Source organism: Ciconia boyciana, chromosome 11 (assembly GCF_034638445.1).
Source record: "Ciconia boyciana chromosome 11, ASM3463844v1, whole genome shotgun sequence".
Classification (NCBI taxonomy): Eukaryota; Metazoa; Chordata; class Aves; order Ciconiiformes; family Ciconiidae; genus Ciconia; species Ciconia boyciana.
This window is the reverse complement of record NC_132944.1, coordinates 18,147,214-18,161,936: the sequence shown is the minus strand read 5'-3', so window position 1 is coordinate 18,161,936 and position 14,723 is coordinate 18,147,214. Positions and strand designations below refer to the sequence as shown.

The 14,723-nt window shown below is 38.0% G+C and overlaps 1 protein-coding gene across 8 annotated transcripts in view; it reads right to left on the bottom strand.

The window, feature by feature from the left end:
- Window positions 1–14,723, bottom strand: part of FHIT (fragile histidine triad diadenosine triphosphatase) — a 641,137-nt gene that overhangs the window by 332,310 nt on the left and 294,104 nt on the right. The gene's annotated exons all lie outside the window — the stretch shown is intronic.

The following is a 14,723-nucleotide window of genomic DNA, read 5'->3' as shown; positions in this document are numbered from 1 at the left end:
CCAGACTACCCAGTTGCTGAGCATGGGAACTGGGAGTGTGGCAGAGCACTCCTGAATGTTGGAAATCTTTCATTAAAAACCCAGGTCAGGATTCAAGGCCATAATTTTAAGCACACAGAAAGGAAACTACTCTTCAAATATCCAGAAATGCTCAGAATAACTCAAAACATTTGCTTTTGCAACAGTTCAGATAACCTGGCATATAACCAAGGCAGCTATAATACACTGCAATCTTGAAATAAAAACCTAACACAATCCTGGCAGCTTGGGACACAATGTTTTTATTGTACTGTTTTCATATCTAATTATGCTCCTATGCAAAAAAAAAGAAAAAAAAGAAAAAAAAGAAAAAAAAAAGAAAAAAGGGAAAACACTGTTCTGCACTAGAAAAGCATCGTGATAATCTAACATTAGGCTTCACTGGCTTTATAAAACCTTCCACACAAAGCTTACCACGCAAAGGCAAGTACACCATCCTGCAATCACACGATTCCACACTCATACAGTCCCAAATTTAATCTAGCTCAGAATCTCTGAACTGCTGTAAACAGCTAGGGTTTTTATGTTCAGATCATGTTTTAGAGTAAAGCTGAACACATGATAATTTATTTCTTGGTTTGCTGTAGCATGCAGAATGAGCTCCTCACTCATTTAGCTGCAAACACACAGGTGTAAACTTGAGAGTGGTGGGGGTTTTTTCCCCCAGCAAAGGAGTCAACCAATATAAGAGTGATGTCATGTTCCCATGAGGACAAAAACCTCAGTGATATAAATCAGGTGCTATTCTGCTACAACCTAAATAACTTATTGAAAAGGAAAAAAAAAAAAAAGCAATAGGGTTTCCAACTGTTTCCAACTTTGCCTTTCCAGTTGGTTCTGGCCCTTACAGGATCCGAATCTCTGTTTCCACTCACAACCACACTTCTCTCACAATCTGCTAGTTTTCTCTTGGCTTCCTGTGGAATTTCAGTGCCAACATATCCAGGCATGCACCAGTGCAAACCAATAAACAAGCCAGGCTCTGCCTTTGCACCTAGTCTCCAGGAAACCCAGTTAATCTACACAGCCCCAAACCTTTTGCAATTACCGGGGGTCTAGTGGCTCAACAGATCCATCTGTTGTCTCCAGGTACGTTCCCCACAGAAAAGCTTAAACATCATTTCTGCCTGGCCTCCCTGAGGGACGGCTGGCACTCCCATGAGCCTAAAACTGCTTACGCATCAGAGAGACGTGTTTAGCACCCATCAGTTCCTTTCACACACTGACAGTCACACACACATATCTCAGAGGCCTCAATCTTGTGTCTGGCTGGAAAAAGACAAATAAATGTATTTATTTCTACATAGCAGGTGGATAAAATATATTTTATTAATGTAAAACTGTTTTAAGTTGGAAATCTCATGACTAATATTCCAAAATATTAAAGCATAAATCAAAGCAGCATTTAACAGGATAAACCAAATCAGAAGCTGTATTTCCATAATGGGGTTTTACAAGCTACTTGTGCTCAGTTTTCAACAGTAATAGCAGCAGCACAATAAAGAGAAATGAGGCTCACGTGGCCCTTGCTGTTATTACATAAGCTTCTTGATCCTAAACTTCTTGACACTTCTCTTCAAAGACCTCGGATCTGATCGATACCCATAACTAAAGAGGCCTGAAAATCAATCTATTTGTGTTTTCAATCCCCCATATTTTACAAAAAATAAACAAACTATTGCATGTGAAACAAAAAACAGATAACCCCAAAGCAATCTGAAACCTTTTGCAATACTCGAGACAGATTAGTGTAAATAGAATCAGTGACCTTATTTAATAATAGATAATAATGTTATATACATAGTCACCATGCCAGAAAGCTCTGAAAATAACATACAGGTAATCATACACAACTAAAAATATAAGAAGCATTGAAAAGAATTGCAATATTGGATATTAAAGCCCTGTCCAGAAGAGTACACAAGTTTTGGATTGACTTAATTGTTCACAAGTCCTGGATTGACTTACACAGCATTTGTGTAACCTGACTTACTGAAAAAGAGCTACTTATAAGAATAAATCTGAGGATGTAGATCTCTTCCAGTCTAATCTGGAGCTTCATTTCCTAAACCAGTACAGGTAGTAGGAGAAAGATTATCCTTATAATAAAGATCTTCACCAAAATTCAGAAGAAATTAAAAAAAAAAAAAAAAAACAAACAAAAAACCCCCCTCAGATTTAAAAAGAGCTGTAATTGTCCATTGTCCAGTGATAAGAAGCCTAGAAATGTTGCAGAAGTTTAAGTTGGACAAGCATCAATCAGGTATAATTTAGGGTCAGCTGAGCATCCCTTTGGCAGAAGGATAAACTGGATAAACTCTCAAGGTCTCTTCCAGCCTATGAATTTTGTGAAGTGATTTGGGATCTATAAAGACAAAATCCATCATATAAACATAAAAGGGCAAAATTCTGCTCTTACTCCAGTGTGTGCGAGGCCCTAAACACAGCGGGAGAAACGAGCTTTCACTTCAAAAGCATGAAAAGCTTTAGTGCAAAGCCCCGTGCTACGATCAAAAGGAGGCCTGAGGTCTTGGATCGGATGGGAGAGAAGGGAGCCTACCACTGCTGCTGCAAAGCAGGCAACAAGGAGGGACAAGGGGACATCCTTACTCTTGCAAAGTAAACAGGCCTCATATCGTGGGAAGTGTCTTCTCTTGAATTCTTGCAGATGCAAGCAAAAGCAGCTTACTACCTAGATCCACGCTAGCCGAACACATCTGTGAACAACTGGGAAGGTGGAAAGCATGGGCTCATCCATAAAACTCTGGTAAAATTCTAGAAGAGTTTTGCATGTGAAACCACAGCCAGGACATAGAGCATTGGGGATTACAGTCATTTTAAAATGAGAAAATATTTTCCTACCCAGGGTTTTTTTCCTGATGCCTATCATTTATGATATGGAACTATAACACTGGGTCTGTATTTTCCACGTATTTGAATTCCCAGTGTCCTGAAAATAAAGGAAGAAAATACGCTTGCTTGAGATTTTACTGAAATACTAAGAATGAACATGCACTTCATTGTGGCACCAGGGAGTATTTAGTAAACTTATAATTGAATAGAAAAATAGCGCATTAAGTTTACAAGTTTCTTTTCATAAACAAGTTACATTTCTCTTGGCTAATAACAGTATTTCGGATTGATCCATGCATAGCAGGATATTGCTGTGTTGCAAAAACACAAGAAAAATAAAAAGATTTAAAAACATGAACCCTAAAATAAATACAGGAACAAAGCAGCTGTTCAAAACCATGCATTTATTTAAACATGAAGTCTGTTAGCTTGGTGTCTCTGGCGCAACTCAACACTGCCTTAACACATTTGCATTTTGCTTGGCATCAGCTCCTTCAGGCTCCTTTTTGGAGTTCACAGCAATAATCCTATGCTATAGGAGAGCTTACCACAGTGCAGACCATTTAAGTGGCGATGTCAAATGATCCCCATTTCCAATGAGTGGACATGAGAATTAGTGATAAGCACAACTGTAGCGTCTACCTTGTTGGACTAGAACAGCTCTTTGTTGGAGTGGTTGCACAGGTTCATTATGACTTGGTGTCTAGCAATTAAGACTACACTCTTAGGAAAATGGGAGTGAAGGGCACTGAAAAATGTCATGAAAAGGCAGATGAATGAATAAAATCAGCACAAGCGAGGGGAGCATTGCTGACAAGTGCTGCTTAAACAGATCAGAATTAATTCTGATGAACTTTCCTTCTCTTTCAAACCATTTCCCTTTGTGTCCATAGCGTCTCCGAGGGTGAACTAGACACAGTGAAAAAAAAACCTAATGCAAAACCAGCAATTAGCTCAAGAGTCAGATTCACTTTGAAAATTGCCAAGTAGTAGAGCAAGGGCAGAGGAAGAGGCGACAGAGTTACATCTGCAAATAGCCAGCCTTTTACTACCCAACTTCAAAATTAGAGCCACCATGGCAACTGAATGCCAAAGGTTTTTTGAGTAGTGCAGAATGCTGTTTATCTTTACAAAGAAACACTCACTCACTAAAATAAAAGAACAGCCTCTGTGAACTGGACTTCTTGAATGCACTTTTTGAATGAGTGCATTTGTCTTCAGTATGAAGGACATATTCGAGTTCTTCCATTTTGTATCATAAAAACACATTTTCTTTTCTGGTTGCACTGTGGGGAACTAAGGATAGCTGACAGTCTTGTGACTTGCAAGTTCTGTTTTCTGCCATTATCCTTATTTTTTGCTGCCTGTGTTAAAACTAACAGTGGGTAGTCATTGCTACTTTATTGAATGAACCCTAGCTATGAGTGCATGGAAAGTTCTACTAACGTCAGGAAAGGTGAATTTTCAATAGGATTTTTACTAAAGCAGCTAACCAAACTAGAACAATAACATATGCTGGAGCACGTCCATGTAAATCCTGAATTTTTCTATTTGAATTGAGCTTACTGTACTCTTTGGTATGAAATATTCATGGCAAAAATGCAACCTCTTTAGTATGGGCTTAAGCTTTTAAATACTGGGAAGAGCTTTAAAATGTCATGGCAATGCAAAAGCAAGCAATATAAATATGACTTCTCATAAGTCAAATCTTTGGATTTTCTGGTAGTAACAGATTACATTCAATATCACTTACACATTAAGGGTTATGCTTCAGGTAAATTCTATAGGTCTTTCTGAGTACAGAATTAGTGTGCTACTTCCTACATTATGGGACCTCTCCTTCACAAAATCTTCAGACTTTCCAGTAGGAACTGCAGATGGGAAACTGCCAAGGAGAAGGCATCAGACCCAATACATGGAACTTAACTCACCAGCTTAGTTTCCTGACACAGAAATGTCTGTAACAGTAAGGAGTTTCAATTCAGCATGGAGCCACTCAGATTCCAGTCCATGAGATTAAGAGGAGACAGTTCAAATTCAGAAATAGAAACATCTCCTTCTGGATCTCACAAAATCCCCTTATTTGGGAGATTAAACCTCTGCCATTTGACAAAGCAACAAGAAGAGGAGGAACTACCTATAACTTGATCAGTCACTGCTCTGATCATTTTGTATTCACACTCTACCCTCTCCTTATTCTTCCTCCCGTTGCTGGAAGTCCACAGGGGACAGAATTAGTCCACTAGCATATAATAAAGAGAGAAGACTGAGAAAATAAACTTCTCTTTCCCAGTCTGACCCCTGCCTCTAGCAGCGAGAAGATAAAAAGATCAACTGTCCAGTTACTGCAGATAGAAATAATGGGCATCCAACAAGTATCCAGATCCTCAGAAGTGAGACTGTGTGTTAATTTAAAGACTTCATTGATCTGTCTCTCCTCGCTTGCTTAAAAGGCCTGAAAAGGTACAGAGGAGCAATGAGAAATCCAGCTTTTGTAATCAAGCTGTTTTGCACTTCAAATTAATATTTCCATATTCGCTGTAATTTAAAGATGTTCAAATCAGCACCAAGCTGACTTGGTTATGGAGAATTTTAATTCTTGCGATTTGTCACTTGCTTTCCAGACAATAATGTCATGTTGTTTCTAAACATGGATCATAGTGACTTTCTCACTTTACGCGTCCTGCAAATTGCTTTGTTGTACACAGACATACTCTGTTATATTTTCAATTACAGTCACATTTTATAACTTTGACATTCCTAAAAGTATTATATGTTAATATATTAATTTAAGGAATGTCAGATGAAGTGTGTAGACTTAGCACAGAACATATTCTGACAGACCTGACAGAAAACATGAAAAATGTGTGCTTTCTATCATAATGATTATTTTTCAGATAACACCAGCTGTGCAACTATTAAACCAAGTGGCTGCTTTTCCATATAACACCAAGTACCAGCATTCAGTCATGAATGAAATATAAATCTCCATGGGCTTTTTCCACATGCTTTAAATCAGCAGCAATCTGTGCATTTGTATCTGCACTAAAAACATGGTAAAAACTGGGAATGTCTTCCAGCTGGAAACTCTTTGGCATCTTTATTGATAGAGACTATGAATGAGGTTTGTAGTGCAACGTTTATAGGGATGTAGTTCAGTTTCAATCTAAGTTCCAAGTTAAATATGACACACAAAAAAAGATTTCACTACCCAAACAACTTGAGCAACTCCAGGAATTATTGCATCTTTCATTTCATTCGTCCCATTATTTTATTCTGGAAGCCTTGGCTTCCTCATCAACTTTAGGTTGAAATTGTTCAAATCAAATGCATGGCAAAAGGTATTATTCCTCTTATGAAACTCAGAGTTTTTAAAGGGGTCTTTCATAATTCTTTGGTATTACAAGATTCCGTCTACAAGCTGCATGTTCAAGGATAGCCTTTCCAGACAGCTAACTAATTGCATAATGCCATCCTACATCGATGTTGCAAGGCAAAAACAGTCTCCTGCCTTTTTTCCGTCCTACTCACTAGAGTTCAGATGTGCTTATTAAACATGTTTAATTCTCTTTTATGTTCACTTCAGCCTCAGAATCACACATCATTGCTATATCTCAGATCCCGAGGAGACAAAAAGGAAACACAGTCATTTTTCTGGGTACACTGTTTGTATAGGCAGTGAGCTATAAATTCTCCAGGGCAACAGCCTTTTGAAATGATGACGTTCTGAACTGGTCTGTGATCTCATAATATGATAAATGGAACAGCTTAAAAATGTAATAATTACATTAAAATATCTGCTTTGGACTATGACACCAATTCTGGATTCAAAACATGCATAAAATGCTCTATGAAGAAAGGTTTGTGGGTTATAATGTGGAAAAAATAGCCTACCTCAGTTTGGCTTGGTACTGCATGCATATGTAGGGCATATAACTCTGGCTTGTGAGTAATATGGTTCATAAAAGGTCTGATCACATTGAGTGATAAACAGTTGCTTAGGGCCAGCATGAATTAACCAAAAAAGCAAACTAATGTCAAGGCAAAGCAAGAGCAACCTTGTACAGTGCGATGAAAGATGAGCAAAACCCTTCCCTGGAGCTTCTGCTGGCTCTCTCCCAGACCTGCCAGATTCTGTTGCATTTCTCTGGTTTATGACTATGGAAGAGAAAAGCAGGATCTTTCGCAAAAGTTTTTTAAACCTAGCTGGGCTGAGCTGGCACCTTGCCACATACATTGCTTCCTTTTAGTATTTCACACAAATACTGTAGTAGAATAAAACACAAAAGAAGAAACAATAAAGGAAAAAAAACATGGTTCTCTTAAATCCTCTTTTCCCTACTCCCAGCTCAGGGAGCCGCAGGGGAAAAATGTCCCAGAAGAGTAAATAGTCCACATACAGGTAAGACACCTCACTGGAAAATCACAGAATCTAAGTCAGTATAAAATTTGCAAAAATTTCAAAGCAAATGCTCTACTGGGTCATTGTATTTAGACAGAAAATTGAGTCAAGGTGTGTTTAAACCCACTGGGTACCAATGTCCCTGTCCTTTAGTGGGAGAGAACAGAATACTTGTGACCTGCCTATCAGGCACTCAAGACACTAAATTACAAGCCCTGCTAGGTCTTCTGCTCTATCTGCATTCTCTAACTTCCCAAACTCCTTCAGCACACACATTACAGTTATGCCCCTTCTCTCCAAGTGCAGCATGTCTTGCAAGCAGTTGTTTTCTAACAGCTATGTGGCTCCTTCAACATTCAACTGTACTCTACGCAGCACACCAAACTCCCTTAACAGCCCACACCGTATCTCCACAGTTCCTTACAACATTCTTTTCTGCCTTTATGATTCACAGTAAGAGGAAAAATCCTATCAGAATGAAATTAAAAAAAAAAAACAAACCCACAAACAAAAAAACAACTATCTGAACCCAACACAGCAATAGATGATTCTCTGTTTCTTAACAGCTGTAAATCACACCAATAGCTGAAATTATCTGCACTAGGCTGCCAAACAGATGTACCCAGAAAGGGCCCTAGATCTTTGCTTCCATCCACTGCTAACTTACCCAAGAAGGTCAGGATGTTCTAACTTCTCATCTCTTTATTATTCATTATTGCTCTTGACTTTAGCAAATTGTTACTCTATTTGGAACGTCTAAGAACAGAGATTTCACTGTGGTTAGTGGACTTTTTCCTCATTAAAAAAAAAAAAGGCAGAGCAGTGCACTGCCCATCAGTTACAGCAAGCATAATCTAAACAGATGGGTTACGCTCCTTGGGGTGATTTTTCATGCAAATATTTTAATTCCAGTTCAAGCATGGTTTCTCTTGTTTCAAAATCTTTTGGGTTTTGGCTTCCTGGACTTAGAAACATTACTCTTAAACAGTTATGGTTCCACAAACACAACATAATGCTGAATTATTTACTTGTTCATCAGTGAATCTATTAAGGAACGTATTGGTATATAAAGCTACAAACTGGGTGAGTCCACGTGGAAGTGTCAACAGGGGAAACGCTGGGAATCCTTAGCCATTTCTGTTTGGCCAAGAAAATAAACCGAGAGAAGTCCCTAGCAGACTAAGCTGACCTCCTAGCTGTTATCCTTCCAACCTGTCGATCCTACCTACCTGTCAGGTCTTGTCAAAGGTAGAGCTAGAGGGAATTGTTTTTGGTGAGTTTGCTGAGCAATATTGTTCGAGTTACTGCCACACATTTTGCACATACAGATAAAACATATCTAATAGTATCACCTGAACAAAGTATTTTCAAGGCTAAAATCACAAAACTGCCAAAGGACTAACTCATGGTTTCTTTCAGTGAACAGCCCAGTAGCCAGCAGTTTCCTGACAGAGTGAAGCTCTGAGGACTGCCCGTGGAGGCTGTTCGCTCTGTAGGAGCAGCTGAAAATTCAATGGAAACAGCAACCAGGAACCAAGCATATCTTGAGCCAAATGAGTCAAGTTCAAACAAATGTTCCAATTCCTTTGATTTGTATGGAAACCAAAGAAATTCACTATATTTGGGAGAAGAACTTTCACTTAAGCCATGAAGGTCTTTAAGCTGCTCTTTAACCTTGACCAAATCTGTTCACCCTTCAGATCTGCCTTTTCCTCTCACAGTCCTTCATGGATTTTGCCTTTTTAGATGGTATGATTTTCAGAGCAGGAGATAATCTCCTTCCAGGTACTTAAATGTGATGAAATTCAAATACTTGGTTTGGACCATTAAACTTTCTCATGATACAAATAATAATATGCATTTCCGTGGCTAGCTTCTTCATTTTGTAAATGGGCTAAAGAGGGATGCGGAGAAACTATAGTCCAAGTTGGAAAAAATAAATGCAGTATATTATACAGTTCCTTAGTCCACGGTGTGGAATGACAAACATCTAGAGTGCATGGTATATGTGTGTAGTGCATGGTATATGCGTGCGGGTGGACATAGAGGCTTGTCTGGTTCGCATACACACATTTCCATTCCCCTTCAATAGTCATAATAGCCTTTTTGAGGTATAGAATTGCCATGGATGTATTACAGAAAGAGAAAGCTGCAGCCTTTAGCGGCAAGTGGCATGCTAAAGTAGAGCAAAGTGTTTGTGGTTGCCAAGTAAACACAGCAGCCATTATGCACTCAGCAATCTGACCTACAACTGTGAAAGTCAGCGTTGTTGGTTTATCGGAGTATTAAGTGATAGAGAGGCTGTTAGCCAGAACTTTTTTATCTGCTCTTATTTTGAATCCTGTCACATTATCTTTCAAATTTATCTAAACTACCATGACAAACAAGCAGACAGGCTCTCAGTTTTCAGCTGCACTTCAAGCAGCTTAATCCAAAGCATTGCACTGTTTATTGCCAGACACAAGATGAAGAGTACATGTGGCTGGGTCATCTGCCATCACCCAAGGCAGGCCAGGAACAGTGAAGCACAATCATTCACTCATTAAATTTTTTTAGCACATCTGGTGTTACACATTCCAGATTTTGATTACACCGAGAGCACCAGTAATCAGGCTGACCAATGCTCTTCCACTGGCCTTGGTACTTCTTTGCATGCTTGTGTTGAGTTGTTGCCTCTTGCCTGGTGTATTTCTTGATCAGCTTCTGGTGGCAGGAAATACCTGTGATCGTATCACACATAGTACAACGTACGGGTGATAACAAAGAATCCCAACTAATACAGCAAGCACTATGATTATATCTGACTGAATTTCTGTATCTAGCAGAAGACCAACATCAGGATGTGTGCCTCAAGTACAGCATGCCATTTGGTCCCTTTTCAGGATACGGATTTCACACTTCAATTCATATCCAGGTTAGTGGAGAAGCAACAATATTTTTCAAAATCAGCTGTATAACATATGACAGTCTTCTGTATAAAACATAGTCAAAACAGTTCCAGATAATGAACGTCAATCAATTATTCTCATGAATACTTAAGGGAAGATGGAACAGGACAGATTTTTTTCAATTTTTTAAAAAAATATTTTCTCATAAATTCCTTTGTCCAGGCTTGACACATTAAATGACTTTTCCTGCAACAGAACTGGCAGACTCGGAAGTGCAATATTATGGGTTTCTCCTGCCAGCATGCCTAGCAGATTGGTCTAACAGACTGGTAATATAATACCTCATTTTTTGTAATGGGTGGAGTTCTCTTTCATGATCTGCTTACAAGCAAGAAAAAAGCCTACCTTTTCTTCACTTTTTTGAAAGAAATTCAATCATTTCTATAATTCAGTAAACTGGTAAAACCACCTGCAATATTTCTGGGGTTTCAAACTGTGTTATGCTTAACTTTGCTGCACAGAAATTATTTTACGAAGTGATTCAGTGCTCTGTGCAGACCTCAACCCTCTTTAGAAAACTGGTGCTGTCGACTGCAATAGATTTTTCAAGAGAACAGTCAAACAACACAAATGATTTGCAACATTGCAGGACCCAGTAATTCCCGCTATTCATCTTTTCAGAAGAGCTATGAATCCAATGAAGATTTATAAGCAGAAAGTCACTTTCATTCTCAAATAATGTACAACTGGCAATATAACACACACACTTTTAGCAGACTCTGTTTATAACATGCTGCATCACTTTGTGTTATGACATGCTGTAAAGTTTGACCTAATTTGACACGACAGCTAAAATTTAAAGGACAACATTTCCCACTTCACTTCCAAATGGGATAACTGCAACGCTCCAACAAAAGCTGGCCAGTGGAAGAAGGGCAGACGGAGAAGTGTCCGTGGTCTGCCAACTTCAAATTACTGTTGAGTAGTTCAGTAAATCTCTAGAAAAAAACAACCCTTAAAAGAGTAATTAATCATCATTTAGGAAAGGTCTTCAGTGAAGTGCATTCATTGTCTTTTATTCACGCATTTCAGTTTATTAGCAAACACTGAACTTTTCTGTACTCATGTCCCTGCACTTATGGCAATTCTAAACTAGTAGCTTAGAACTGAATCAGAAAAAAATGTTCGTTCTAAAACCCAAAGCAAAAAGTGCTCAGAGGTATCTTAATATTCTCCAGTTGTTTGGGTTCTTTTCTAGAGATGTTTGAATCCAGTGTCCAGTGACTAGGACACTTCTCAGCTATTAATGCACCTCCTGGGATAGTAACTGTTCTTTCCAAATGAATTGTGAAAGTCTCTTTGAAACTGTATGGTGTACTGTATTTAGAAATAAACAAATAAAAATCTGAGTTTCATGGATTGCAACAGAACAACTTAGTGATTCAGAAATTCAGAAGAGCATATTCAGAGAGCAACAAGTAACTCCTAACCAGTCCAAAACTTCTACATTGCGAGCTTAATCTGTATCTGTGTACCATGGGTAAGATCCTGAGTGATTTCTTCTTCCTTTTAGGGTACGCCCAGGATCTAAAAGGATCTAACATCTCCATGCGGTACAAAAGAAAGTTATTAAATCTATTTTAACTTCTTAACTTCACCTTAATTTCTCTCTTCACCAAAATACAGAAGTTTTAGAATAACATATCAATCTAATTTGCATCAACCTGTAGAATATAAATCAAAATGTCACCTCAAATTTCTATTTAGCTTTACTAAGCCAATATATACACACCTGCATTGTATAAGCTAAAGGATGTTTTTAAAAAAAATTCTCCATAAGCCAAAAACTTCAACCCAGCAACTGCAGCCTTCACTGTATTTCAATCCCCAGACAAGCAGACATTAGAGTTCAGAACACAGTCAAAGCCTAAGAAAAATGCCCTTCAATCAAAGCAAATCCTAATCTTTTGTGCATTTCATGATGGTGGGACATTTAGAAAATGGGATAATTTTCCCAAATCATCTTAATGTGTGGAAGTCATATGAAAATCTCCATTTTCCATCACCTCTGAACTTCTTTCCCTGAATGAATGCCTGAGGCAATCATTTTAAAATGCTACTAAAAAAAAAGCTGGGGCAGTAGAAGCATGCTTGCTGGCAATGCTTGCCTTTATCTCCTTCAAAATTAGTAGTGATTGTAGAAGACCTTATAAAACACTAGTAAATTCATCTTTCATCCTTAGTGGCAGGTGCCTTCAAAATCTTGGGGGAAGTGAACTCTTGCTTGTGCTAGCTGGTTTAAGTCTTAATGAACCACTTAGAGCAGTGCAAAGGCACTACTTTCTCCAAGAGAGATAAAATAATAATTTTTATAGTAACTCTCATTTCTTCAGTGAATTAATAACATTTCAAAGAAGAGTTCTGACCTATCCTTTCAACCTAAATTATCCAGTTATAATTACCTGGTAAAATATTATGGCATTTCCATATGTGTGGCTAAACCTGGCCTTCTCATAACTAAGTCTGATTACATTCCAGAGCTGTAAATGACAGATTTCTCATATCCTTAGAGAATTAAAATATATTAAAAAATAAATCAAGAGACATGAATCTCATTAGGGAATAATCTCTAGTAGTTCAAGCAAATGTCTCATTTATAACTTATAACCAGCTTGATTTTTTTATGCCATTGGCACATCCCTAGAAGTTTTGCACAGTGACATTTGCTATTGATCTCTCAAGAACTCAAAGAAAACGTTTCTCTTCATTAAGAAAATTCCCCATTTAGGATGGTAGGGACTACGGCTCTATATTGATGGCAGAGGCTATGGCTCTATTCTAAATTCCATCTCTACCATCCACCTTGAGTTATTCCTATAAGTGCTCATCTTAGAAATATTAAAATAAAGCAATGGAAAGCTAGAATAATTTTAATTGGTTTGTGACCTGTATACTACTTTTTTTTTTACTTTTTTTTTTTTTTTTTTAAATAGAGGTACCTAGCTGTAATGCTAACCCTTGCAGGTCAACAGAAATGTTGTTATTTATAGCCATTTATAAGGTGTGTGATGAGAATGTGCCAGGTTGGCTCTCTTCCATGATCTATCTACCCAGTGGGTTATTTGTAATGATGACCCCACCAGATGTTTCATAGGGATGAGCAAGAATCACTGCAGCGTGCTGAAATAAGACAGTTTGCATCCTTCGCTGAAGGTCTCAGACTAATTCTCAGCAGTTCAAGATCGGGTTCAAACATTGAAACAGGAGCCTTTTTCTACCTCCAGTCCACTTCGGGTTATAACTAACTCTGAGTATACTTGTTATTCTTTTAAATACACAGTCTTCCTAAGTAAATTGCCTTAACATTATTTGGTGTAAATTCCATATTCACCACATGACAGCATTAATGAAATAAGCTCCAACACCCTTCTGAGACCAAAAAGCACCCTCACCATTTCCTGTTGGAAAACATGGGTAGAGACTTGCCCAGCTGCAGCCTGTAGCAAATCTAAAAGTTTCTCACTGCACATATTGCATCTCCCAGCCGCAGAAGCTTTCTTTTTATTTTTCTCAGTGAAATGCTCCCCATATTACAGAGCCCTTAAATTCAGCAGCTGAAATACCACTTTCAGAGATGGCTTCAAACAGTATGATATAATAAGGGATTCAGTTCTAGTATTTCCATCAACAACTAGGCAAAGTGAGGCCTAAACCAACCATGATGCTTCAGAATACACTGCTGAAGTCAAACGTATATCTTACATTGCAACCAGATTAAAAATTTTAAATTCTAGTGTATATAAATTATAGTTTGCAATGCTCTTTGTATTTAGATTCAAAGAGCTTCAAAGATTCCCAGTCCGCCTACAAACTGAACTATTCTGGTCATGAAACATTACCTTCCCAGCATGTGGTATGCCTATCAGCAGAAAAGTGGTAAAGAAGAACTGACTAACTTTATTTATTACATTTGTATTGCTTACAAAACCATTTACTTAATGGATGAGTATCATTAGCAGTCCAACCACAAAAAAAGAATACAATGATGTGTTTCATAGGTTCATTAAAATAATATTTCAAAGCAATCATTAGAACAAGAAGCTAAAGATCCAAGAGACAGTAAGTTATCTGCAAATAAATGAGGCAGAACAAACATGTTTTGAAGTAAGTTAAGAAACATGTTTACAAATATATTACACCATAAAGAAAGCAGGGCATGAAGCTTACAGACTGCTGTTCATGCAACTTATTAAACAAAACAAAACAAAAGTAGTAACCAGTTTTGAATCAAGGGTCCTCAGACTTGTGGTCAGCATGCTGTGCTAAAGGGTATGTACTGGAATGTATGGCATATAGAAGTTCATAAAGCACAGTAAAGGTAAGGTTATGCATAAGAGTCCCTTAGACTAAAGCCAGAAAACTATAGACATTTTCACCCCCTATTGTGTTTAAAAACAAAAAAACAACCAAACAAACCAAACAACAGAAAACAAAACAACCAAAAAAGACCCCCCTCACTATTGCAGGAGCAAAGAGCATCC